Source organism: Camellia sinensis, chromosome 10, assembly GCF_055761805.1.
Source record: "Camellia sinensis isolate YWXY chromosome 10, ASM5576180v1, whole genome shotgun sequence".
NCBI classification, from domain to species: domain Eukaryota; kingdom Viridiplantae; phylum Streptophyta; class Magnoliopsida; order Ericales; family Theaceae; genus Camellia; species Camellia sinensis.
Window position 1 is genome coordinate 32,535,821 of NC_138970.1, and position 23,199 is coordinate 32,559,019.

Below are 23,199 nucleotides of genomic sequence, written 5' to 3' on the forward strand. Positions count from 1 at the left end.
TTTATTTTGGGGGAAATTTAGGAAACCCTAACTCGTTTGCCTAAGGCCACGTGTCCGTCATCACCAAAGTTGCCTCGGCTCGGGAACTTGGGTACAATTGGGGAAGGTCACTTCGTGAGCACCCCCGCTTGCCCGATCAAAGATCGGCCTCTACTAACCATGATATCAATTTTTGAAAACATTGTGTGTTCTTATTCCGGTTATTAGCCTAGGTTATTATGTGATGTGCACAGCATACAAGTATAGACTGAGTCGCCTGATTTGGAACAAAACATTTCATGTTTGTTTGTTTGAAAATGGTTTGCTACTCGCAAATAGGCTTAAAATGCAGATTTTGCCACCCTCGGGTGGGCTTAGAAAAGATGATTTTGCCACTATCTAGTGGGCTTAAAACTCGCATTTAATGAATTGTCCCAATTCAAATAACCCAACCTTCACCCACAGGCATTCAGGCAGTTATATCACATAAGCAAATAGCCTCATGGTAAGCATGCTATCATGGCAGCACTCACACGTATGCAAGGATGCTAAAGCACAGAACCTACCGAGTACTCCAAGCCAAAATAGAAACTACATTAGAAATCATGCATGATCCTAAGTATACAGAAATGCCCAATGCAACACATGCAAAAATGCAACTATAGCAGGCTCGGCTATTCTAAACATGTCATATGAAATGCTACAACTATCATGTATTCAATTTGGAATTGAAAATACAATGCAGTTAGTATGATGCGCCGAGCCCGGTGCATGCAAAACAGATGAATGATGCAAACATGCTATCATACTGTATGCTAATTGAAATATGCCCTAATCTAACCATCATAAGCGGATAAATAAAAGGGAGAAAGACGTGGGGTTGGAAGACATACAACACACACACGCACACTTATTACAGTTATGCCCTCGCGCAGAGGGTCCAAATAAATACTACAGTCCCAAATAAAAGAATATTACAGTCCAAATGTTACAGTCCAAATAATACAAATTTCTAATTAATTAACAAATTAACTAAGAAAATTAATAAAACTAGCATGCAAGCCAGGGACTGCCTTGCTTCTGATGGATGATACATGTCCGGGTTGTCTTGCGCGGAAATCCACCGGGATGCCCCAATTAGCCTCTGTTTAGCAGTTATTCTTGGAAAGCGCCCCAAGCTCTGAAAAGTTACTGATCCTTTATTTGCTGCAACAGAGAGCAGGAAAGGGGCATAGCAATGTATTTTCACAGATATGTGCATGCCCCGATCCTCGTGCCACCAATCACGCATACCGAGGCATGATGGCCAAGGAGTCGAAATGCACAATTCAATATAAGATGAATGTACATGAAAACACAGCTAAAACCTAACTCCATCATGGATAATCCGGAGTGTCAGTGACTGGGAAATTGAGACGCGTTCCGTCACTCGGAGTACGAAACGCACCTCGTTTCCCGTGCCCGGGCTAACTCCTATTCCGAACACGATGCAATATGCATGACATGCATGGATGCAACTAAGATATAGCCTAGTATGCACAATGCTGTGAAAATGAGATACCTCGAAATGCGTGCACGCGGGCACGCAAACCGAGGAAATACATAAATGCGATCTAAGGTACAACCTAGTATGCACTATGCTGTGAAAATAAGATGCCTCGAAATGCATGTACACGGGCACGCAAACTGAGAAAATGACATATGCAATGCAATATGGCTAAAATGGCATACAGAATGCAACATGGACTTATACTAACATGAGAGGGCCTCAGCTACACTCACACAAGAGGCTGATGGATGAAAATGAAGTGCCTCGAAATGCGTGCACACGGGCACGCAAACCGAGGCGATGGCATACGCAATGCAAATGACATGGAAATATGATATGGGCTTACACTAACATGAGAGGGGCCTCAGCCACACTCACATAAGAGGTCGATGGATGAAAATGAAGTGCCTCGAAATGCGTGCACACGGGCACGCAAACCGAGGCGATGGCATACGCAATGCAAATGACATGGAAATATGATATGGGCTTACACTAACATGAGGGAGCCTCAGCCACACTCACATAAGAGGCCGATGGATGAAAATGAAGTGCCTCGAAATGCGTGCACACGGGCATGCAAACCGAGGCGATGGCATACGCAATGCAAATGACATGGAAATATGATATGGGCTTACACTAACATGAGAGAGCCTCAGCCGCACTCACATAAGAGGCCGGTGGATGAAAATGAAGTGCCTCGAAATGCGTGCACACAGGCACGCAAATCGAGGCAATGGCATACGCAATGCAATGGCATGGAAAATGTTTGAATTTCAGCACTGAAATGTGGGGGAAAACAGCCCCGAAATGATGCGAAAGTACACCCGATGCATGGAAAAGTCTCGAAATATGAATTATGGCACCCGAAATGGCCTATAGCTATACCAAAGATGCACAATATGGACATGCAATGTAAATACAGAAGCAAGGCAGCCCCAAAATAAGCACTTTTTCAGTTCAAAACATGGCCAAACAGCAAACTAAAACAGGGCAAAACTAGCATGCAAGAATGGGGATTAAACATGAGATTAAGAAGCAACTCACAGCTGCTGTCCCCAAACAGGTTAGGGCCCTTCAACAAAGTTTAAGAGGGGCCCAAAATATGATCTTTTCCAGAACTGTAAAAACTCCAAAAACCAACACAGGTATGGCTGCACTCTTATGCAAGAAAAGGGGCCAAAAGATGGCCAAAGAAGGAAGTGGTAGATGCAAAACCCAAACAGAAAAATACCCTTCTACAACACTGAAGAGGGACCAAAAATATGCACATTTACAGTTTATGGAAACCCCAAAAACAGTATACGAACATGCTAGAAATGCAATGCAAAATGAGGCTCAAAAGTGGCTATAACATAAGGTATACAAAGCATTCACCAAACAGCCAAAGACCCTTAATGAAACATGAATATGGGGTCAAAATGAGACTATTTCTAGCTCTGTAAATAGTCCAAAAATGGAAGCAAGATAGGCCAACAAATCATGCAAAAATGGGGATTAAAAGAGAGATATAACATGAAGTGTATAAAATATGCCTCAAACCATGAAAGGCCCTGAATGAAACATGAAGAATGGGCCAAAATAAGACCTTTTCTAGCACTGTAAAATGACCAAAAACAGAAGCATAATAGGCTACCAAGTCATGCAAAAATGGGGACCAAAAGAGAGATATAAAGACAAGTGGTACATGAAGGTCCCAAACATTGATGAGCCCTTCTTCAATGTTGAAGAGGGGCTCAAAATAAGCCTACTATCAGTTCATGCGAAGCTCCAAAATAGATCACACATAGGCTAGAAAAAGCATGCAAAATAATGACATTCAAGGAGGGTAATGAAGCAAGTGCAAGATGGGGACCCCAAATGACAAAAGTCCCTTAATGAAATATGAAATAGAGCTCAAAAAAACACTACTTTCAGTTATGGCCGGAGCTCATATATACAAGAAAGAGAGGCTAAGAAATGTTACCAAAATAAGCTTAAAAAAGGAGAAATGTTACTCACCCTTGAAGACTTGACTTTGGTTGCCTCTTGACTTGAGTTTGTGGCTCCTTAGGCCTTGGAGAATGCCTTCAAACTTCTGGAATGGAGGATGGAAGGGTGGGGGCTGGTGGTGTAGAAGAAATGGTGGTGTAGGACTTGAAGGTTTTCAAGGAAATGAGAGAGATGGAGGAGGAATTGTGTATCAAGGCTTGAAGACCAAATTTTCTAACCCCTAAATGTGATGTTGCCTGCTGGTTATATGGACAAGAAAGAGGGAGTAAAAGAGGGGCAAAGGTGGGGGAAAATTAGGCAAGTTTTCCCCCACAAAATATCCCCCGGATTGAGATATTTTCTGGGGGAAACAGCTATACAGCTGTAAAGTGGATGTTGCAAGGAACATGACCGGCCCCCTTTTGGAGGTCCAGGTGGCCGGCCGGCTACCTCCCATGGCCGGCCGGCCAAGGGTCAAAATGGTCAGAAAAATTAATGGTCGGCCACCAACTTTTAGGATCCTCCCAGGTGTGTACATCACAGATATGTGGTTGAAAGTTGGCAACAGTGACTCAAGGGTGTTCAACATTCCAATCAAAGAGTGGGGTCAAAAGGTGAAAGTTGAATTACTGGCCGGCCATAACTTTTTAGGATCCTCCCATGTGTGTACATCACAGATATGTGGTTGAAAGTTGGCAACAGTGACTCCAGGGTGTTCAACATTAGCCCGGAAGTTGGAAAAACGGGCGTCGGAGGGCGCCGGAGGATATATAACTGGTTGCTGCAACAATTACTGGCCTCCCGCCCTTTAATGGCCTTCCCGGTGATAAAACAGAGGTACCTGCCAAAAATGAACAAAAACCGATGCAAAATGAATGTTCGGGGACCAAAACACGCAGTCCGGGATCCCGAAAATGGGCTGTTAAGCACCGAAAGTGGCATTTGGCCACGAAGTGGGTTTTCGAGACCCCGGTGTCCCTCAAAAGGGAGCAAACAAGAAGTATGCCAAAAACGGGGGCAAACGGAGATGGTTAGGCGGTCCCGAACCGAGGCACACGGCCAACAGTCCTGAAAAACTGGAAACCGGGCTCCGAAATGGGCAAAATGGCCTACGGCTACGAAATGTGGCCCACGGCCACTGAGAGATGGTCTACGGGACCTCTCCCTCCCCTCAGGAAAAGAAACAGAGAAAACCGAGTCTGGTTCGCAAACTGAGGCAAGGCACAGAAAAGGGTTCGGAAGTCCGGAGGCAGGGCTCACAGCCGCGACTCTGAGACTTCTGAACAAGCACAACATGCAATATCACCGAGTGCTCAACTGGTGACGTCTGGGTCTCATGGTCGGTCAAAAATGAGGTGTCTACAGTTGCCCCTCTTTGACAGAACTCGGAAGTCACAAGTGACGGGAGTGAACGTCAAAACCCAGAGACGACCCATTTTTGACAAGGCCGAAGACTTAGACAAACGTACAAGATAAACAGAGATGTGCCCGCAGGCATGCCCGCAGGCAAGGGGGCAAAATGCAAAGCGATACGCAGAAATATTTTGAAGATTGGACATATACGCTACGCGAAGCCGGTTTGATAATTGGACTTATACGCTACGCGAAGCCGGTTTGATAATTGGACTTATACGCTACGCGAAGCCGGTTATCAGATTGGACTTATACGCAAAGCGAAGCCGGTCATCAGATTGGACTTATACGCAAAGCGAAGCCGGTTATCAGATTGGACTTATACGTAAAGCGAAGCCGGTTATCAGATTGGACTTATACGCAAAGCGAAGCCGGTTATCAGATTGGACTTATACGCAAAGCAAAGCCGGTTACCAGATTGGACTTATACGCAAAGCGAAGCCGGTTATCAGATTGGACTTATACGCAAAGCGAAGCCGGTTTGAAGATTGGACTTATACGCAAAGCGAAGCCGGTTATCAGATTGGACTTATACGCAAAGCGAAGCCGGTTATCAGATTGGACTTATACGCAAAGCGAAGCCGGTTTGAAGATTGGACTTATACGCAAAGCAAAGCCGGTTATCAGATTGGACTTATACGCAAAGCGAAGCCGGTTACCAGATTGGACTTATACGCAAAGCGAAGCCGGTTTGAAGATTGGACTTATACGCAAAGCGAAGCCGGTCATCAGATTGGACTTATACACAAAGCGAAGCCGGTCATCAGATTGGACTTATACGCAAAGCGAAGCCGGTTATCAGATTGGACTTATACGCAAAGCGAAGTCGGTTACCAGATTGGACTTATACGCAAAGCGAAGCCGGTAATACGCAAAGCGAAGCCGGTTATCAGATTGGACTTATACGCAAAGCGAAGCCGGTTACCAGATTGGACTTATACGCAAAGCGAAGCCGGTTATCAGATTGGACTTATACGCTACGCGGAGCCGGTTATCAGATTGGACTTATACGCAAAGCGAAGCCGGTTTGTAGATTGGACTTATACGCTAAGCGAAGCCGGTTATGATTCATGATCATGCAAAGAGAGCTGTAATGAAGCAATTATGCGAAATAAATGCAACATTTTAAGCGAATGCTAGGCAAGCAAGTAAACTCGAGCCAAACTACACCCCGTGCAGAAAGGATGTAAGAAAATTATGGAATTCTCACTGCGAATACAATGTGTATGTGTGATAGATACACAGAGCGAACATGTGATTGATACACAAAAAGGTGAGCACAAAGTGTGATAGATGCACTAAGTGAACAAAGTATGATTGATATACTAAATGAATGAAGTGTGATTGATACACTAAATAAATGAAGTGTGATTGATACACTAAATAAATGAAGTATGATTGATACACTAAATAAATGATCTTAAAACGGAACTTCTTTGAATGAACCGTACATACAATATCGTGCGTGAATGAGAAAGAAACATGATAGGTACAATGCAATACAATGCAGGATGCTTAAGGAAAGTAATAAACAAGCGTAGCGGCACCTTAGAAAGCACCTCATGGGGTGAGTGGCGATGAACCGCTCTTCTCCGACGGGGATCTCCCCTTGTGCTCGTCGAACACTTACCCTCAACTCACAGTACAAAGGCTCTGAAATACTAACAAGGATTCTTCACGTAGAACACTTTGGATGTTGCCTTTCTTCCTGATCACATTCACAACTTTCCCTATTCTCCAACGGGGTGACAGACTAGGTTGGTTCAGTATCCAGAATTGAGGTGCATACACGCTATCTCAACCTATGGGGCTTCCATACAGATTTCAAGCCGAGGACACGCCTCTGGGTATTTAAACCAGACTTTAGTCTCGGAAATCCTGAACCTTTACGTTCTAGGCATCAGCCATTCGAACTCTAGTTTCCACCATCGCAGTTGGTCTCCTAGGAACTCATTGCGAACACAGCCAAGATGCCTCTGGCAGGGAATGCTACTCAGGGAGAGCACTTTTGATCGCCATTTTGGCTTGAAGCAGACTTGATCTTGAGCTTGAGGTAGAGGCACACTCATACTTCAGAGCTTTGGCAAGACTTAAAGAGGTATACACGGAATGTAGTCTCGGAACTTACTGAAGTTGGAACAAACATAGATACTCGACATTTCCTCTTTTCTTTTGCTTTGTAGTCTGGAACCCATATAGCTTCAAATAGGTCCTAGTTTTGCTGTTCTGACATGACCTGGGTTGAACCCTGCGGTTTTATGAAAGAACAAATCTTGTTTTGCACAGATGTGGAGAACGGCACGGCACTCGAAGCGCAAAATGATTTTATTTTGGAATTGATAAATGAGCTCTCGACCGGGTATCGAGCCTACGACTGAACACAGCATAACGACTCAACAAGGAAATAAAAGGCAAACAACCTAAACACACCGAGTAACACTCGAAACGACTCAAAACAAGAATCGAGATAAAACAAAAAGACACGACACTCAGACGTGCACAGGGAGCCTGTTTCACCGGGTAGTGTTTCCCACCATTTCTCATTTGTGGTTCTCACATCACTCGGCCCTCAAGCTCATGTTTTTCTGAAAAAAGCCCTCTTCTCACCATTCCTCTCATCGCACATCTCTCTATTCTTCAATTTCTCATTTTTCATCCCTGCCCTGGGTGGTTGATGGATAAACAGCCAATTGTGGGCTTGTGCCCCTAGCATTCTGCTAGATTCTCTTTCTTCCGCTCACAGCTAGTGAATTCCTTCCACGGAAAGGTTGCGCTACAACTGGGTGTGCAGCAAATCTGCAGCTAACATCAGTTGATGATGCTTTACTGGGGAGCTTGGACGTGATAAGATCTGTCCAAATGATGGAGTGGAATATCTTGCCCCATTCTAGTTCGTGCTTCGCACTTGGCTTGATACCTCGTTGGTTGGAGGATGTGAGAGCTTTCTGCCCTTTGTTGTGCCCTTTTCTGGCAGGTAGAATGCCCTTCTTGGCAAGTATGTTGACAATGGGAAAGACAGGAAGCCTGACTCAACTGTGCCCCTAGTTCATCATTTTGACCATTTTTTGTTTTAGTTTTCTCCTAAAAAAATTTTGACCAAGATGAGAGTTAGATTAACATGCTTGTTCAATTTTCTGATTTAAAATCATGCAAGTCAGGCCATGAGCACTGAAAATTTTCCTCTTTTGGGTCCAAGAAATGGTCCAGTTTTGAAAATGGAATACCTTTCGAGAAGATTAGTCAACCTCAGTAAAAATTATCAAAAACTATTTCGCAAACGGCCATTGCTGAACGAGTACGGAACCTACCCTTGAGATGCACAACCTCAGATCCGAAGGAAAATTGCCCCTTTCCTGAAGGACACTGCATAGCAACGGAAAGTTGCCCCTTGTTTGAATGGCACCGCAGCACATTGAATAGCAACGGAAAGTTGCCCCTTGTTTGAATGGCACCGCAGCGCATTGAATGGCAACAGAAAGTTGCCCCTTGTTTGGATGGCACCGCAGCGCATTGAAGGCAGTCCTCAGAGTGACGACCACAACCAAATCCTCTGATACAGAGAAGACAAAGATGACCAGAACCATCGCATGGACACAATCGAATTGTTTTACGGCTAGACTTCAGAATGAAGTTGCCTACATATCCCAAAGATGGGAATCAAGCCTTACGTAGTTCGGGGTGAAGGTACACTCGGGTATTAACCTCTCCTTTTTATGCTCTAACTTTTGCCAAGGCGCCTGTTGCGGGTTTTCGACCTTGCGAGCTTTGTTTTGCTTTTCTTTTCAATTTTTGTGTTCTTTTATTTTCTTTTCATTTCTTTTGATTTTCTTTTTTTGTTCTTTTCTTTGCATCTTTCTTTTTGTTTTTTTTTTTGTTGTTTTCTCTTTTTTGTTTTGCATTTTTTTTGGTCTTTTTTTTGTATTTTTTTCTCTTGCTCTAACTTTTGCCTGGGTCGCCCTTCCGGGTTTTCGGCCCAGTGAGCCTCTCAAAGGGTAAAAGTGTAACAATTCCATGCCAAATGGTTTTAGGATCTCGAAGCCACCTGTATCCAAGAGAGTGGCTGCTGTATCGATTTGCCGAAGGATCCATCTTCGGCTCTTCGAGCACATCAGACATTTTCGCCCCCAGTTCGAGGGGTGTTTCTGTTCTAGCTTCGCAAGCTTCTTCTGATGAGGTCTGATTTTCTTGTTCTGACTTTGGTGCCTCTTGTTCGAGGGCTATTTCAAATCTGGCCACACAGGCCTTGCATGACGCTTGACCGTGGAACTTGCTGAACGGGTTCGAGGTTCGAAACGGACGGGTTGAATCTTGAGGCTGAGAGCGATCCTAAGCTACACAATCTCAAGAGCGGTTCCACACAGGTCTTCACAGGGCCGTGTAAAACATTTGTTTTTGAAAGTTTTTAAGAAAGCGACGAATCGCTCGTGCCGAAGATAGTGTGGAACCAATCTGGATCAAGTCAGGGTCCTTCCCAGTACTCACGTTGACAAGCGTAATTTCATTCATTAAAAGATTTAGCATGATTTTCTTTCTCTCATAATGATCAAAATTTTTGCAAAACCCGAGGAATTCCTTCCCCTTCGTTTTTATCACCGCAGTGTTCAAAAGGGGTTTTTGAAAAACTTAGGCCAATGCGATGAGCTTGGCGCTCAGGAGAGCAGGCGAGATGTACTATCAATCCATTCAAGTCCTCTGGCACAACTAATTTATACTGGAAACAAGCATGAAAATAAGATAGCCACAGCTGTTTCATTCAGATTTGTCGGTATAACTGGCCCCTCGGCAGAAACAGACTCAAAAACAAAACGAGTAATTACAAGACAAAACGGTGTTCGGGACAACAACTCCAGAATCACCTGGTATTCTATACAAAGGGAACTGACTCGGTGCAACAAGACAGACCTTTAAGCAAAAGACTGACACAAGACAGGGAGACAAACTCAAAACAAAAGACTGACTCGATACCCAAGCCAGGATTTACAAAACTCGGTTTCACCGATGCTCAAAAATGCGTGCCAGACGCCACATCCAAAAATATACAGAATGTCGCCCGCAGGTGGTTTACTTTACATACTCGCAGTATCTGTGTCCTCAAAATCCAACAACTGGGTGATAACGGACTTGGATGAGGTGGGCGGGAGGATAACCTCGTTGTCGATCAAATCTTACACCTCATGACGAAGGCGGAAACAACCATCGGTACTGTGGCCGGACTGTTGGTGGTACGCGCAGTACAAGGTAGCATCATGCATGGCAGGGAGATTCTTCGGGAGAGTCCGAGGCTCGAGGGGTTTAAGATGCCCCTTTTGCGCCAATATTAGAAATGCCCTAGACAAAGGCATGTGGAGGGGGTGGAAGACTCTGTGTCCTCGAGGCAGATACTTTGAGGTCTGAGGATTCTTGCTAGACGCACTAGCGAAAGGGTCGGCTGGTACTGCCTTGGCCTTCTGGTCTTTTCCCGGTACAGGGTTGGGAATAGCAGGAATTGTCTGGACATGACGGGGCCCTTCCCGACTTTCTGTCTGGCTTGAACTGCCTTTGGTTGGAGTGGGGAAAGTACCATCCACAGCTTTAGTTATGACTGTAGATACCTGCTGCTTATTCATCCCCCCGGCTTTTAAAGCCTCGACTGCCCGCAGCAGTTGTTCAATAGGATCGGCGTCCGCCTTCGCTTTGTCTTTTCCTCCGGCCTCAGCCTGATCGAGGGTTTGGGTTGGCGCTAATGTGTCATTACCATAGCTGGCGGCCATCTCCTGTTGGCTCAGTTCAATCACAATTTGTCCCACCAGCGGGGGCTCCTGGGGTACAAAACTTCCGACGTATGGTGCGGCTGGAGACGAAGCCGACATTCCGTAGGCGAGATCCGCCACAGACCTCTGGAGATCGCCTATCATCCCCATTAATTCAAAGGTGGTGGGCTCACGAGCCTGATACAACTGGGGAGCCCAGACCGGAAGCACAACAAGCGGCCTGGGTGGGTGTGGCACTTCAATATCGGTATCACCCTGCAATGTGGTTCCTTGGTCTGATGCAGCTGTCATAACCACAATTTCTTCCGAATTTTGGGTCATCACGAGTTTTGCTGAACTGAATAGAGGTGGTGTGACTGGCGACTGACGAATCAGATGGACCGGACTGGTGACTAACGGATCTGAAGAACTGGTGGGCCTTTTCCTGTCTCGCCTCAGCAAAGGAGAACACTGGTTGCTCTGAACCGAGTCTCTGAAACCCCCCCCTTGAAAGAGAAAACATGCAGCATCTCAGCCCAATCCCACAGACATGAACATAACTGAATAACTGCATTTGACCGCTGATCACTGTTCCCAAAATTACTGCCCTCAAAAATGAATCTGATACCCGCAGATATAACTGATTCCGAAAATACTAAACTGGTGCCCGCAGGCCTAATACCCAAACTTGTAGACTGATACATGCATTCCTATAGAGACGCACTCTAAAAGCACATAACAGATAAGTGAGAGCCAAAACACCCCTATTTTGGGGTAGGGTTTCCCTGTCCTATTTTGTCAGGAGCTAGGGTTTTACTACGCACGCAACGGTTTCAAACAACCTATATCGGGTAAGCAACCTGTCCTAGTTTGGAATGGTCACTATGGATTCCGAATATGCACTAGGTCGAATGGTCAAAAGGGTGCCCCGGTAAAACCGGGGTTTGTGTTCCTATACTGGCAGAGCCCACAACCAGTCAGCCTTATGGTCATGCCTTGACAAGACAAGCCTCCGGCAAACCGTTCAGGAATAGCAGATGGCAAACACGGTGTCCTAGGAGCACCAATGCAAATGCAATGCAAAGAAACACACAAGTGTAGTCAAAAACAGATATCATGAGTTCGAGTCAAGTTCTCTAAATCCCCAGCGGAGTCGCCAGAAACTGTAACAAGCCCGCGGGGGACCTCGCTACAGCTCGGACTCGATTCGTGTCACGGTTCTAAGTCTGAACCAAAGAGTCCAAATCCGGCAAATCGTTTTAAGAAAACAGATTTTTGAAAGAAGTGCCAAACATGGACTGCTTTGCCAGATACAGAGTCGCCACCTAAATATTTTATTTTGGGGGAAATTTAGGAAACCCTGACTCGTTTGCCTAAGGCCACGTGTCCGTCATCACCAAAGTTGCCTCGGCTCGGGAACTTGGGTACGATTGGGGAAGGTCACTTCGTGAGCACCCCCGCTCGCCCGATCAAAGATCGGCCTCTACTAACCATGATATCAATTTTTGAAAACATTGTGTGTTCTTATTCCGGTTATTAGCCTAGGTTACTATGTGATGCGCACAGCATACAAGTATAGACTGAGTCGTCTGATTTGGAACAAAACATTTCATGTTTGTTTGTTTGAAAATGGTTTGCTACTCGCAAATAGGCTTAAAATGCAGATTTTGCCACCCTCGGGTGGGCTTAGAAAATATGATTTTGCCACTATCTAGTGGGCTTAAAACTCGCATTTAATGAATTGTCCCAATTCAAATAACCCCACCTTCACCCACAGGCATTCAGGCAGTTATATCACATAAGCAAATAGCCTCATGGTAAGCATGCTATCATGGCAGCACTCACACGTATGCAAGGATGCTAAAGCATAGAACTTACCGAGTACTCCAAGCCAAAATAGAAACTACATTAGAAATCATGCATGATCCTAAGTATACAGAAATGCCCAATGCAACACATGCAAAAATGCAACTATAGCAGGCTAGACTATTCTAAACATGTCATATGAAATGCTACAACTATCATGTATTCAATTTGGAATTGAAAATACAATGCAGTTAGTATGATGCGCCGAGCCCGGTGCATGCAAAACAGATGAATGATGCAAACAGGCTATCATACTGTATGCTAATTGAAATATGCCCTAATCTAACCATCATAAGCGGATAAATAAATGGGAGAAAGACGTGGGGTTGGAAGACATACAACACACACACGCACACTTATTACAGTTATGCCCTCGCGCAGAGGGTCCAAATAAATACTACAGTCCCAAATAAAAGAATATTATAGTCCAAATGTTACAGTCCAAATAATACAAATTTCTAATTAATTAACAAATTAACTAAGAAAATTAATAAAACTGGCATGCAAGCCAGGGACTGCCTTGCTTCAGATGGATGATACATGTCCGGGTTGTCTTGCGCAGAAATCCACCGGTATGTCCCAATTAGCCTCTGTTTAGCAGTTATTCTTGGAAAGCGCGCCAAGCTCCGAAAAGTTGCTGATCCTTTATTTGCTGCAACAGAGAGCAGGAAAGGGGCATAGCAATGTATTTTCACAGATATGTGCATGCCTCGATCCTCGTGCCACCAATCACGCATACCAAGGCATGATGGCCGAGGAGTCGAAATGCACAATTCAATATAAGATGAATGTACATGAAAACACAGCTAAAACCAAACTCCATCATGGATAATCCGGAGTGTCGGTGACTGGGGAATTGAGACGCGTTCCGTCACTCGGAGTACGAAACGCACCTCGTTTCCCGTGCCCGGGCTAACTCCTATTCCGAACACGATGCAATATGCATGACATGCATGGATGCAACTAATATATAGCCTAGCATGCACAATGCTGTGAAAATGAGATACCTCGAAATGCGTGCACGCGGGCACGCAAACCGAGAAAATGCTTAAATGCGATCTAAGGTACAACCTAGTATGCACTATGCTGTGAAAATGAGATGCCTCGAAATGCGTGTACACGGGCACGCAAACCGAGAAAATGACATATGCAATGTAATATGGCTAAAATGGCATACAGAATGTAACATGGACTTATACTAACATGAGAGGGCCTCAGCTACACTCACACAAGAGGCCGATGGATGAAAATGAAGTGCCTCGAAATGCGTGCACATGGGCACGCAAACCGAGGTGATGGCATACGCAATGCAAATGACATGGAAATATGATATGGGCTTACACTAACATGAGGGGGGCCTCAGCCACACTCATATAAGAGGCCGATGGATGAAAATGAAGTGCCTCGAAATGCGTGCACACGGGCATGCAAACCGAGGCGATGGCATACGCAATGCAAATGACATGGAAATATGATATGGGCTTACACTAACATGAGGGAGCCTCAGCCACACTCACATAAGAGGCCGATGGATGAAAATGAAGTGCCTCGAAATGCGTGCACACGGGCACGCAAACCGAGGCGATGGCATACGCAATGCAAATGACATGGAAATATGATATGGGCTTACACTAACATGAGAGAGCCTCAGCCGCACTCACATAAGAGGCCGGTGGATGAAAATGAAGTGCCTCGAAATGCGTGCACATGGGCATGCAAACCGAGGCGATGTCATACGCAATGCAAATGACATGGAAATATGATATGGGCTTACACTAACATGAGAGAGCCTCAGCCGCACTCACATAAGAGGCCGGTGGATGAAAATGAAGTGCCTCGAAATGCGTGCACACGGGCACGCAAACCGAGGCGATGGCATACGCAATGCAAATGACATGGAAATATGATATGGGCTTTACACTAACATGAGAGAGCCTCAGCCGCACTCACATAAGAGGCCGGTGGATGAAAATGAAGTGCCTCGAAATGCGTGCCAAACCGAGGCAATGGCATACGCAATGCAATAGCATGGAAAATGATATGCAAACATGCTAATAGAATTTAAGCACTGAAATGTGGGGGAAAACAGCCCCGAAATGATGCGAAAGTACACCCGATGCATGGAAAAGTCTCGAAATATGAATTATGGCAACCGAAATGGCCTATAGCTATACCAAACATGCACAATATGGACATGCAATGTAAAGACAGAAGCAAGGAAGCCCCAAAATAAGCATTTTTTCAGTTCAAAACATGGCCAAACAGCAAACTAAAACAGGGCAAAACTAGCATGCAAGAATGGGGATTAAACATGAGATTAAGAAGCAACTCACAGCTGCTGTCCCCAAACAGGTTAGGGCCCTTCAACAAAGTTGAAGAGGGGCCCAAAATATGATCTTTTCCAGAACTGTAAAAACTCCAAAAACCAACACAGGTATGGCTGCACTCTTATGCAAGAAAAGGGGCCAAAAGATGGCCAAGGAAGGAAGTGGTAGATGCAAAACCCAAACAGAAAAATACCCTTCTACAACACTGAAGAGGGACCAAAAATATGCACATTTACAGTTTATGGAAACCCGAAAAACAGTATACGAACATGCTAGAAATGCAATGCAAAATGAGGCTCAAAAGTGGCTATAACATAAGGTATACAAAGCATTCACCAAACAGCCAAAGACCCTTAATGAAACATGAATATGGGGTCAAAATGAGACTATTTCTAGCTCTGTAAATCATCCAAAAATGGAAGCAAGATAGGCCAACAAATCATGCAAAAATGGGGATTAAAAGAGAGATATAACATGAAGTGTATAAAATATGCCTCAAACCATGAAAGGACCTTAATTAAACATGAAGAATGGGCCAAAATAATACCTTTTCTAGCACTATAAAATGACCAAAAACAGAAGCATAATAGGCTACCAAGTCATGCAAAAATGGGGACCAAAGGAGAGATATAAAGACAAGTGGTGCATGAAGGTCCCAAACATTGATGAGCCCTTATTCAATGTTGAAGAGGGGCTCAAAATAAGCCTACTATCAGTTCATGAGAAGCTCCAAAATAGATCACACATAGGCTAGAAAAAGCATGCAAAATAATGACATTCAAGGAGGGTAATGAAGCAAGTGCAAGATGGGGACCCCAAATGACAAAAGTCCCTTAATGAAATATGAAATAGAGATCAAAAAAACACTACTTTCAGTTATGGCCGGAGCTCATATATACAAGAAAGAGAGGCTAAGAAATGTTACCAAAATAAGCTTAAAAAAGGAGAAATGTTACTCACCCTTGAAGACTTGACTTTGGTTGCCTCTTGACTTGAGTTTGTGGCTCCTTAGGCCTTGGAGAATGCCTTCAAACTTCTGGAATGGAGGATGGAAGGGTGGGGGGTGGTGGTGTAGAAGAAATGGTGGTGTAGGACTTGAAGGTTTTCAAGGAAATGAGAGAGATGGAGGAGGAATTGTGTATCAAGGCTTGAAGACCAAATTTTCTAACCCCTAAATGTGATGTTGCCTGCTGGTTATATGGACAAGAAAGAGGGAGTAAAAGAGGGGCAAAGGTGTGGGAAAATTAGGCAAGTTTTCCCCCACAAAATATCCCCCGGATTGAGATATTTTTTGGGGGAAACAGCTATACAGCTGTAAAGTGGATGTTGCAAGGAACATGGCCGGCCCCCTTTTGGAGCTCCAGGTGGCCGGCCGGCTACCTCCCATGGCCGGCCGGCCAAGGGTCAAAATGGTCAGAAAAATTAATGGCCGGCCACCAACTTTTAGGATCCTCCTAGGTGTGTACATCACAGATATGTGGTTGAAAGTTGGCAACAGTGACTCAAGGGTGTTCAACATTCCAATCAAAGAGGGGGGTCAAAAGGTGAAAGTTGAATTACTGGCCGGCCATAACTTTTTAGGATCCTCCCATGTGTGTACATCACAGATATGTGGTTGAAAGTTGGCAACAGTGACTCCAGGGTGTTCAACATTAGCCCGGAAGTTGGAAAAACGAGCGTCGGAGGGCGCCGGAGGATATATAACTGGTTGCTGCAACAATTACTGGCCTCCCGCCCTTTAATGGCCTTCCCGGTTATAAAACAGAGGTACCTGCCAAAAATGAACAAAAATCGATGCAAAATGAATGTTCGGGGACCAAAACACGCAGTCCGGGATCCCGAAAATGGGCTGTTAAGTACCGAAAGTGGCATTCGGCCACGAAGTGGGTTTTCGAGACCCCGGTGTCCCTCAAAAGGTAGCAAATAAGAAGTATGCCAAAAACGGGGGCAAACGGAGATGGTTAGGCGGTCCCGAACCGAGACACACGGCCAACAGTCCTGAAAAACCGGAAACCGGGCTTCGAAATGGGCAAAATGGCCTACGGCTACGAAATGTGGCCCACGGCCACTAAGAGATGGTCTACGGGACCTCTCCTTTCCCTCAGGAAAAGAAATAGAGAAAATCGAGTCTGGTTCGCAAACCGAGGCAAGGCATAGAAAAGGGTTCGGACGTCCGGAGACAGGGCTCGCAGCCGCGACTCTGACACTTCTGAACAAGCACAACATGCAATATCACCGAGTGCTCAACTGGTGACGTCTGGGTCTCAAGGTCGGTCAAAAATGGGGTGTCTACATAAGCCTTCCGGCGGCAATTCCTTGTCTGAGAAAGTTAAAGTTGGCGCAATGCCTCCCGAAAAGACTAATCCAACAAGCTGTTCAGGAGTCGTGTCAATGGATAATTTGGCCCTGTCTATCGCTGATAATACAGCCTGTCGATGCACTTGAGATGCCATGAGCAGCCCCCAAATCAAAATATCGGCTTAAATCTTCTTCAGTTATTTTAGCACTAATTCTTCTTCCAACTGTTTTTCCTTCTGCTTCTCCGCCTCTTTATCCTTTCCGGAGGCTTCAGCTTGGTCCAAATATGGGGGCTTAAAGTACTGCCCATTTCTGGTCATATGGTCCACCTCTTCAGAGTACCAGGTATTGTTTGGCAAGTCTTCACCCCAATCCTCGTCAGTGTGGGCAAGATGCAGATCATCATCTTTCCGCCATATACCTCTGGCAACCGACAAGCAATTGTCTGGTTCCGTTCTAATCACTCTCACATCCCCCACAGGGTGTTGGGCTTTTCCAGCTTCCTGTTTGTCTTGATCCCTTTCTTGCATAAACCGCTTCAACGCGGCTTCCTACTCTATGTCAGCAGCACTTACGATACCCAATTCCTGAGCTAAATTCTTGATACCGGTGCTCTTTGGCAATCTCCCCTTGTCCTCGGCCATTCAGACCACTACAGTTATTCTAGCTCCCTTTTCTTCAGGTTTTGATACGGTTTCTTCCTCTTTGTCAGGCTCATCACTAAGCCACCCAGAGTTGTCTGTCGACCCATTCAGATCAAACCAGTCAATCTATACATCTCCTTGATCTTGTTTGTTACAGAACTGCAGATTGTCTAAGTTTTCTTCTAGCTCGGCTAGATCATCCAAACCCTGGCTCGGGCTATCCCCTCGAACCACACTAACCTCCGCTGTTGTCGGCAATACCACCTCTGCTTTGGCTTGATCAACTGGTATAATGTAACAGCACAGGTCATACTCCTCCTCTGATAAGTCCATAAAACTCTCAGGCAATGGACTGGCATTCTTCTCCGAGGCCAACCTCCCTCCTTCTGCCATTGTCATGACCACGGATTCAATTTAGAGTGTGGATGCATCCATCATACACAAGTTCGTGCTTTCAGGAATGAACATAGCTAGTTTGTGTAGGTGAGAAGAGGTAATGTATACGCTGGGGTCATATGGGATGGCCAGTGTATGTATTAGATTTAAATGCTGGGGTGAAGGAACTTGGTTGTGGGGTGGAAGAGGGTTAGTGGTTACATTTGGCTTTTGGGGTGATGCTATCACCTCATTGTCAATGAGATCTTGAATCTCATGACGCAACCTGTAGCATTGGTTAGTGTCATGACCGTGTTGTTGGTGAAAAGTGCAATATTTGGCCGGGTTGTGTTTCGGTGGAAGAAGATCGGGTAATGGGCGTTGTTCTAACGGCTTAAGAAGCCATTTTTTTATCAACACCCCAGGGCTTTGCATAAGGGCATATAGAGTGGAGTAAAGACCTTTTGAGATCGAGTCTGGTTATTTGAGGTTTGTGGATTTGTACTGACGAATGGGTTGGCAGTCTTGGCTATAGTGGTGACAACATTCACATCAAACGGCCACGCACTTGTGTTTCCACTTGTGGTTGCATTGGAACTGCGCGTGAAAAGCCTTTTAGGCTGCTCCTTCTCATTGATTATCAACCGTTGTTTCATTGCATCTTCAATCTGAACCCCTATCTCGTGGAGGTCAGTGAATGTGAATAATGGTAAGACAATCATCTTCTGTAATAATTTCCCTTGCAGATTGTGGACCACCATCCTGCTTTGATCCTTTTCGGATGGCCTGGTAGTCATCATTGAAGCCTTGGTCCTCCAACTCGTTACAAAGTCTGAGAAGCCCTCCTTTGGCTCCTGACGGGTTGACTCAAGATCACAGGTGGTGACCTCAATCTGCGTGTTATAGGAGTACTGTGCGATGAAGGCCTTAGACATTTTCTCCCAGCTCCATTTCACAGAGCCTTCCAGCTTTCCATACCAGATAGCCGCTATCCCTAATAAGGTCTGGCCGAAAAGTGATAGCTTTTAAAGTTTGGTGAGGCCCATTGGCCGTAGGATGTCTGAGAATAACCGCAAATGGACCATGGGATCCCTAGAGCCATCAAACCGATCCATGTGTGGCATTTTGAATCAGTCAGGCAGAGTCATTGCAGAGTCGGTGTATCCATCTTCAATGTCGGGAATTGAGTTCACACCTTATGCCCACTTGAGAAGCTTCTCTAGCTTGTTAACCTTTAGTATAGTGGGGTCAACCTCGAATTCAAATGGCGCCTCAGTTTGGTACACTGGTGCCTTGGAGGCTTGCGGTGGGATGTGGTCTACCAGGTTGCCCTGATTCTTAGCCTAAGCATTAACAATGATTCCGGGTGCTGGGATACCCACTGGAGGTGCTAGGAAGCAGAAGCCGTTGCTTGCTGTGGTTGCTGCTACTTCAGCCTGTTTATCACTTCCACTGGGTGGGCAGCATCTAGCTGCATGGTTTCAATGGTTTGCTAGAGATGATGACGCAAGTCTTCCATGCTAATCGGGGGGTGTTGAGCCATCAGAACTGGTGAATAATTTATTACTGGAGTGGATGTAGAAGACTGAGCCTGACTGGGCGTAGGTGAAGTAAAGGGTGACTACTGGACAAGTGAATTATGCCTAACTCTCCTCCATCTCATAACCGTTGGGAGTGAAGCAAACACTGGTTGTCCCCTGATAAGATCCTCGGATCTGTGAAGTCACTTTACACGGGTCCAGAGTGCTTGGGGGATGTAGACAACCCATTTTTGACCGACCTCAAGACTTAGGCGTCATCACTTGTGAACTCGATGATTACGGTTGCATTTCTTCGCGTCGAGTGCTCGAAGTCCTCGGTGGAACGCCCTGTCTTTGACCCTTTAAAGCTTGTCCATTTTGTGCCTTGCTTTAGACCAAAACCTTGTTCTTTCAAGCCTGGAACTTGTGGTGACTGGTCGGCCACCACCATAGGCTGTCGGCCATGCCTCATGGTTGTTGGCCATTGGTGTGGCCAGTCGACCATCAGTGGTTGCCGGTCGGCTGACGGCCACCAGTGTCTTTTTTCAGATATTTGTTGACAGCTGTGCCAGCTGTTGGCACATTGGGCTGCATCTCCCTACACGTGTATGGTGGGATGTTTCTAAGCTCAAGGCTTGTTTTTCTATATATATGGGATTTCCTCCCCCATTTTGGCGGGTAAGAAGATTTGGAACCAAATTCTCTCTCTCTCTCTCTCTCTCTCTCTCTTGTAATTTTATACACATTTGCTCATAAATCTTACACTTTTGCCTATACACCCTTGATAGAAGTTGCTAGTCTTTGGGCTGAGGTAGCTTAGGACTTGTTTTGAGCTCTGGGAGGAGGTTTTTGGCTTGGATTATTGGCCAAATTGTGTCTTGGCTTCAAGAGGTATAACACTCTCCTTTTATACTTGTTTTGCACACTTGCTTTGCCATCTTTTTCAATTGTTTTATGGTTGATTTTAAATTGTAAAAAGCTCTATTTTTATGGCTTAAAAGTGTTGGTTTGAGGCCATTTTCAGTTAAGAGGTGGTTCACCCTTCTTGTTTCTTTGCTTGTAAAGTTTTTGTGCCTTTGTTCATCACTTTCAAACCAACTTTTTTGGGCCTTTTAACCACTGAATTTCAAAGGTTTTTCAGTGGAAAAAAAAACTCATTTTGAAGTCCAAAATTGGAGGGGTTAGCCTCCCTTCCTTGTGTCTTGTTTGCATGCCTAGTTAGCCCCATGTATTAGCTTAATATTTTACATTTTTGTGGCTTGAGTCTAGCATGTTTTACACTCTGTTTTGAACTATTTTGCCACTGTTTTGGCTATTTGGTGCCCTTTGAGTCTTGTTTTGCATAGTTTTAGTGTAAGTCCTTTCACTAGCTTGGTGTTTTAAGGCTTTAACCATCATTAGCTTGAGTTGATTGCACGTTTTAGTGCTTTTTCTCACCAAATTTCAGCACTTATAATCTCTGCAATCTCCCTCATTTCTTCACTTTTTCATTTTCTTTGAGGGTTGTTTCAACCTTAGGCTAGTTTAAGCTTGAGATTGAGGCTCATGCTTAATGGTTTAATCCTCCTTTGAGGGTTCATTACCAACGATATGAAGCTTCTCTCATGCCTTAAGCTATCTCTTGGTTGACACTTCTTTCACCTTAGAAAACACTCACCAATGGACTAATTGATTAAACAATGATTTGGTAATTAAAATGTGTAAACAAAATTGGCAAGTAAAAGTAGCAAGATAAGCACTTCTTTGTGTTGCATTGCATGTGTTCAAATCAGACGTTAGTTTGAACACAAGAAAAATGAAACATTTCATACTCAAAAGTGATGAAATATGCCATTTTCCTAGGTCGCCATTGCCCTTGATCATACATGATAGGGTGATGGTCATTTGAGTCTCATTCTGCATTCATTAAACTTGTACAACTTGGTTCTTTGGCCATTATGCAATGAAATTGCTTGGTTGATGGTTTGAGAGCAAAGAGTAAAACTCCTTTGAACTTGTTTGATAATAAGGAGGTTAACAGTACAAACAAACCTTCAAAAAGTACACTATTTTGCTTTACTTGCTCTCTATTGCAGCAAAGAAGTCCAAGCTAGTGGTCGGCCACCATTGTTGGCTGACCAACCTTCATCAGTAGCCGAACGGTCCCCCTGTCGGCCACCAATGCAAACAGAGTTCATCTAGAGAAGGAGAAAGTGAAGTGCTTCTGTGCAACAGAGGCTTGCAGCAGCAAAACAGTGGCCTTTCGGGTGAAAAATCGAGCATGCGTGCATCCCTCGTTTCCCGTGGCCTTTTAGTTAATTTGTTTAGTTAATTAGTTATAGCTGATGCTTGCAAGTAATGTAATTATTCAATTAGATTAGTTAATTAATTCATGTTGTAATTAATTAGCTTTGCTGCTTTGTAATTAATTAGTTAAGTATTTAGATAATTAGTTTGCTTTGTAATTTTTTAATTCACTTATATAGTTAATTATTTAATTATAATAATTAATTAGCTTAGAATAGTTAGTTAATTCACTTCAAGTGTTGTAATAATTAGTTAAGTAGTGTAGCTTAGCTAGTTTCATTCGAACCCTCCTTCGCGAGGGCGTAATGTTGTAATAAGTGTGCATTCGTGCATGTATGTCTTCTAACCCCACGACTTTCTCCCTTTTATTTACCCGTTTTTGATGGTTAGATTAGGGACATGTTTCAATTAGTATATCGCATGCTTGCATCCATTCATTCGTATTACATGCACCGAGGCTCGGCACATCATTCAAACTGCTTTGCCATTTCAACATGTTATTTGAATACGTGTTTAACCACATGTTATCAAATTGCTTCATATGTCATATTAGTAGCTGAGCCTATTAAATTGCATCTTGTATAGTTAGGAATCATGCATAGTTTTCTAACTCATAGCTTCTTAGCTTGGAGTACTAGGTGAGTTTTTACGCTTTAGCACACTTGCATGAATGTGAATGATGCCATGTCTAGCATGCTTGCCATGAGGCTAAATGCTTATTTGATTAATTGCATGAATGCCTGTGGATGAAGGCTTGTTGTTTGAATTGGAACGATTCAACAAATGTTCGTTTTAAGCCCACTTTGTTGAGTGGCAAATCATGTTTTAAGCCTACTATGTTTGGTGGCAAATCCGCAAACTTTAAGCCCACTTGAGGTGACAAATTCAAACCATTTTTGCAAACAAACATGAGTTGAATTGTTTCAATTTGAGCAAACTAGTCTATACTTGCTTGTGCGCATCACATAGTAAAGCCAGTTTAATAATCAGAATAAGAACACATAATGTTTATAAACAATCATATCCTGATTAGTAGAGGCCGATCTTTGATCGGGTGAGCGGGGGTGCTCAATTCATGACCTTCCCCTCTCGTATCTAAGTTCCCGAGCCGGGGCAAATTTGGTGATGACGAACACGTGGCTTTTAGTACGAGTCATGGGTTTCCTAAATTTCTCCAAAATAAAATATTTAGGTGGTGACTTTGTATCTGGAAAAATAGCCTAATTTTGGCACTTTTTTATTCAA